The sequence below is a fragment of the Bufo gargarizans genome, chromosome 1 (assembly GCF_014858855.1).
Source record: "Bufo gargarizans isolate SCDJY-AF-19 chromosome 1, ASM1485885v1, whole genome shotgun sequence".
Lineage (NCBI taxonomy): Eukaryota > Metazoa > Chordata > Amphibia > Anura > Bufonidae > Bufo > Bufo gargarizans.
Genome location: NC_058080.1, coordinates 629,297,977 through 629,303,976, shown reverse-complemented (window position 1 = coordinate 629,303,976; position 6,000 = coordinate 629,297,977). Strand labels below are relative to the sequence as shown.

The following is a 6,000-nucleotide window of genomic DNA, read 5'->3' as shown; positions in this document are numbered from 1 at the left end:
CTATATAAATGCATATGGGTATATGTGAAGGAGCTATGTGACTTGGGGTTATCTGATCGATACATCCACAAGTTTAGATTCACATATGGATTGACCTTTTGAGTGACTGATCTCGGGGAGAGAAGTGACAATTTTTACGGATATAGATAGTGGATATAGATAGTGTACCCCGTAATCTAGAGGATGATCCCGATCTGTCATGTTGGAATTCCAGGAATGGTATCCAACAAACAGGGGGGTAACTCAGCTTGTGACTGTATGATGACAACATTAGTCACATGTACTGAACTCCTCGATTAGACTAGGGGACCACTGAATAATTACTATACTGAATTTAAGATTGCATTGGAGAAGCGGGAAATTCTCGCTTATCACATAAAGCCTCTCCGCATATAATAATGGTACTTCCAGTTATATAGGGTCACGTATTTCTCCCTGAGAGATCATTAGCTCATATATGTTTCTTTCCGGGTGAGTCGACACAATGTGGAGTGCGATTAGTCTCTGCCAAGTCGCATTGCTGGTATATTTTTTCTTATGCCTGTATTCTTGATCCCCCCCAAAAAAATCTTTTTTGGGATGGCTATATATCTTTAATATAGACAGTGCGGCCTAGGAACTTAATGTGTGCATTGTTTATATGTTTATATATTCACATCTTTAACATCTATATTAACATATGAACAGAGTTACACATATGCCTGTATCATTATCGAACACTTGGAGTTCCTGGTTGTCTATTCCGATCATGTGATATACTCTAACACATGACCGGGGGAGTGTCTACATTCCTGAAGGTCCTTAGACATGCGCAGTGTAATGCATGTCTGAGATGAGAGATCAGGTGATTAGAAGTCCCAGGAAGGTCCTCCAGACATGCGCAATGGTATGCCTGAGACGCCGGCATCCACGAGTACTGACCCCTCCGTACGTCTCTACAATGTTGTTCATCATTCTATTGAAGGTACACCTGCACATTTTAGTTATTTATATGATCGACACCTGAATCAATTATGATCGTTATTAAAGTATTGTCTTTGTATATTGTATATTAGATAGGTTAGGGGTACTATGTACACTGTATCACTGCACATAAATCTGTGATAGGATTTGATTGTATTAACATACTATTGACACTGCTTGTATTATGATTTTTTATATATATTACTAGTAATGAATGTAATTTAACTATGGATTGTTCAATTATGAGATTGTGCTTAAATAGGCATAGAGCACTGCCCACTATGTCACTGCTTGAGGAAAATCCCATTGAGAGGATTGAAACGTCGCATGCTTGGTGAATAAAGTTTTTTTAATTTTCTTTACTACGTGGATGTGCTGCGGAATTCTTTTATTTTATATCGTTGGAGGTGGATCGTCTACTCAGCCGCTGGCACTCCGAGTATACTACACAGACAGTGGTGCTGCCCACATTCCTTTATATATATATATATATATATATATATATATATATATATATATTAGTAATAATTACACATTTATTTTGTGCCATACATTTTTTATAATTATAAAAATATATATAAAATAAATACATTTAATCTCTATTTCTGAAATGTTTCTGCCAGGATTCAAACTCCCAACCTTGTATGTTAAAGGAAAGGACCTTACCCACTCAGCAATAAAGCTGAATGCTAAACTGTGTCAGAAAAACCTCATAGAAGTTTCTGATGTAGTGAGTAATGCTCACCCTCTCATATGCCCATGCTAAACTTAAACCCCATGGTGATTTGACTGTTTGTGGCATCTGAGCGCTGTTTGGATATATTGAGCGCTCAGATCCAAGCCATCTGGGGATATGATAAATGTCTATGTTTACTATAATGGTTTGGACATTGCATATTTGAATAGTGACTTCTGTCCTCTTGTCTCCACGTGTGTATTGGCGATTTCCCTTTGTCCTAGGAGATAATTGAATTACTCCTCGGTTGTCTCCAGGACAGAAGACATTGTGTAAGCTGTGTATTCCCCTGCCTGTGATGATTACATTAACCCATTGTGTAAGGTAATTGTATGACAGGCAGAGGGGAGGATTTTGTGTGGGAGTGTCTGAGTGTATTGTACGTGGTTATTGGTTGTCTTACAAAACCCTGTGGGTGGTACTAATGTGTAACAATGTTATATAAGAACAATAAACACACAGCTCTGGATGTCCACTTCTTTACCCTCAACACAGAGCCTTGTCTCATTCTTGGGGGGATTCACTGTATGCTGTTAGAGACTGATTGCTAGAATTGTAAGCCGCTTGGGTGCGTTTCCTATTCTTCTGCTAGAAGCTATTCGTGAGGTTCCGTTCTGGAGTTTGGAGCATTCCCTTGTATGCCGTAACAAACCCATTCTTTGCTTCCTGTCTCCTCTTCTCACTATCCTGCTTGTCCTCCATTTCTCTACTGTTGGCACCTCTGGTGATCTGTCATTTGCATATGTTGTTTTTTGTTTCTTAAAGAGCTCTAATATTTCTGCTCCAGCCTATGCCGAACTTCCACAGACTTTGTAAGCCCCCTTCCTTTATGTGCCTAATCAAGGAAGTTTCATTACTTACAGTGGTCTACTAAGATGGTCTTTGATTTTCTCTATATTCCTGAACTGATGTTTTTATTTGTCCAAGTCAATTTGCCTGCTGTTTGCCCTGGCCATAGTAAGAAAAACCTAACTCTCTTCCTATGACCATTGTTCTGACCACACAGTGTGCTCAGTAAATGATAGGTACAGAAGTTTGACTTTTACTGTAAATTCTTTTAAACTTTGATAATGAATGAGGAGTACAGAAGAAAAGTGTAGGGTAAAGAGGTTGTGCATTATAGTCTAAGTGGGTCATTTATCAAACTGTCTGGTTTTGGTCTAAAAATGTCACAGTTGCCATGACTTGTGATGTTTTGTGACATTTCTGAAACACTTTGGAGATGCTACTTTTCAATGTGGTTTACAGTTGCATCTTACATTTTTTTGAATATTATTGAAAATATAATTTATTTCAGTAATTCAATTCAAAAAGTGAAGTTCATATATTTTATAGATTTATTACACACAGAGTGATCTATTTCAAGAGTTTATTTCTTTTAATGTTGATGATTATGGCTGATGGCTAATGAAAACCCAAAGTCATTATTACCGTATTTTTCGCCCTATAAGACGCACCGGCCCATAAGACTGTTTATCACAGCCACACATTTGCTATCCTGTGTAGGATGTTCATTGTGTTACTTGTGGTCTGCTGCAGGCATCCTTCATTGTATGCATTTTTGCTGGGGATTGCCACTAGCAGCGGACCACAAGTGCAGGATCTGCCCCCCCCCCCCCCGGTATAGATGCACCACTGCATATGGGGTTGAGCACTTCCTGCTTTTTAATACCAACCAATTTGTATTTTGGCCCATAAGACGCACCGAGGCTTTTGAGGAGGAAAATAAGAAAAAAGAATTGAACCTAATGGTGTGCTTTTGGTGGGTTTGAAACTAATGGTGGTCTGTGGATGACACTATTATGGGGGATCTGTGTAAGACACTGTTATGGGATAAATCTGTGGATGGCACTGTTAAGGGGGCATCTGTGGATGACATGACACTGCTATAGGGGAATCTGTGGATGACACATATATAGCATCTTATGCTATGTGTCATCTACAGATCCCCCCCCCCCCCCATGTAGTGAATGACTCCCAAAATAGGGGCTGGGGGCTGGCATCTGGTTCTGTAATGGCAGCGGGGCCCGGTGCAGTCACTGTATTCTATTTTATCGGGCCCCACTCACTGTAGTAATCATATCTAACATGTAGGCAAGTATAGAAATGGTCTGAAATCCAGCATGTAGCACTTACTAAACTCCTGTAGCAGGCAGGAGGCCAGACGGCAGCGTAACTCACTATGTCACGTGCCTGCTCCTCCCACTTTATGAATGAAGCAGGCTGCACAGGCGCATGACCTAGTGAGTTACGCTGCCGCCGCCCGGCCTCCTGCCTGCTACGGGAGTTTAGTAAGTGCTACATGCTGTATTTCAGACGATTTCTATACTTTGACATTGCCTACACATTAGATATGATTACTATAGATAGCGGGGCCCGGTGTAATAGATTACAGTGACTGCACCGGGCCCCACTGCCATTACAGCACCAGATGCCGGCCCCCAGCCCCTCCTCCCTCCCCGCTGATACACCACCAACCGCCCTGTGCAGCATTGTGGTGGTGTATCAGTGTAAATGGCAGCATTTGCCCCATAAGACGCACTGGCAAGTGTGTCTTATAGAGCGAAAAATACGGTATATAAGACCATTTAAAAAAATATGTTTTTAATACAGAAATGTTAGCCTACTATAAAGTATGTACAAAATATGAACTCAATACCAAGTTGAGGCTACTGTTGCATGAAGTACTGCATCAATATAGCATGACATAGAGACCATAAGCCTGTGGCACTGCTAAGGTGCTTTGACAGTGGCCTTCAGCTCATCTGCATTGTTGGGTCTGGTGTTTCTAATCTTTCTTTTGACAATAACCCGTAGATTCTGTATGGGCTTTAGGTCAGGTGAATTTACTGGCCAATCAAGCATGGTAATACCGTGATTATTAAGTCATGTATTGGTACTTTTGGCAGTGTGGGCAGGTGCAAATTATTGCTGGAAAATTAAATCAGCATCTCCATTAAGCTTGTCAGCAGAGGGAAGTATGAATTGCTCTAAAATTTCCTGGTAGACAGCTGCGCTGACTTTGGGCTTGATATGACACAGTGGGCTAACACGGAAGATGCAAAATTACTTTCATCTGAAAACAGGACTTTGGATCACTGAGCAACAGTCCAGGCTTCTTTCTCTTTAGCCCAGGTATGATGCTTCTGATGATGTATTTGGGTCATGAGTGGCTTGGGACAAGGAATACAAAAGTTGTAGCCCATGTCCTCGATACATCTGTTTGTTGCAGCTCTTGAAGCACTGACTCCAGCAGCAGTCGTCTCCTTGCGATTCTCCCCCAAATTCTTAAATGGCCTTTTCTTCACATGGCCTGTTACTTGTGCACCTTTTTCTACTAAACTTTTTCCTTTCACTTAACTTTCTATTAATAGACAACTGTTACGGACTCAGCAGTCTTCCCCATGATTGTGTAGCATACTGAACCAGACTGAGGAACCACCTACATGCTTAGGAAACCTTTGCATGTGTTTTATGTTTATTAGCTGATTAGAGTGTGACATCTTGACTGTACAATATTGAACCTTTTCACAATATTCAAATTTTTTTAGATACTAACTTTTGGGTTTTCATTAGCTGTAAGCTATAAACATCAACATTTAAAATAAATAAGCACTTGAAATACAACACTCTGTATGCAGTGAATCTGTATAATATATGAATTTTACTTTTTGACTTGAATTGCTGAAATAAATTAACTTTTCCATGATATTCTAATTTATTGACATGCACCTGTATGACTTTAAGGCAACAAAGTGGAGGTTCAAATGCCTGCTTCAGCGCACCAAAAACTCAGCAGAGATGGTCTAGAGAGTTCAAAAATTTTCTTTTATTTATATTTTTAAATAATTTGCACATGGAAAGATAAAACAATGTGTTTTAGGGAATCTTAAGTTCCCCTCATCAGATTAGAGATATTATTTATGGTACATGGGGTGCACTCATGAGTTTATAAACAGAAAAAAAACTCATCTGTGGGCTGTCCCAGTCATGTGGGACCTCCCACTGGTGCTGTGTTGTAACATAAAACATTTTACATCTGCATGATTAAACATTATAATTAAAAACATTTTCATTATGTCCATGATGTCTGTAGTAGTTATTTTCATAAAATACATTATAATCATTTTATTTCGGATGAATATGGAATAAAAGGATGCAATACTAGAGGGGTATGGATGAATTAAATATAAAGGGACGGGGGAATAAAAATAATTATAAAAATATGTGTATGAATAAGAATATACAATGAGTGTGTATACAAAAATATCAGTAGACTTATCACGTTCAACCTCTAATTG

At 39.4% G+C, this 6,000-nt stretch overlaps 1 long non-coding RNA gene across 1 annotated transcript in view; it reads left to right on the top strand.

The window, feature by feature from the left end:
• Window positions 1-892: 892 nt before the first annotated feature.
• Window positions 893-6,000, top strand: part of LOC122935483 — a 129,925-nt gene continuing 124,817 nt past the window's right edge. The window contains exon 1 of the long non-coding RNA XR_006388794.1: window positions 893-964. This is a non-coding gene — a long non-coding RNA (uncharacterized LOC122935483). The remainder of the gene's footprint in view (window positions 965-6,000) is intronic.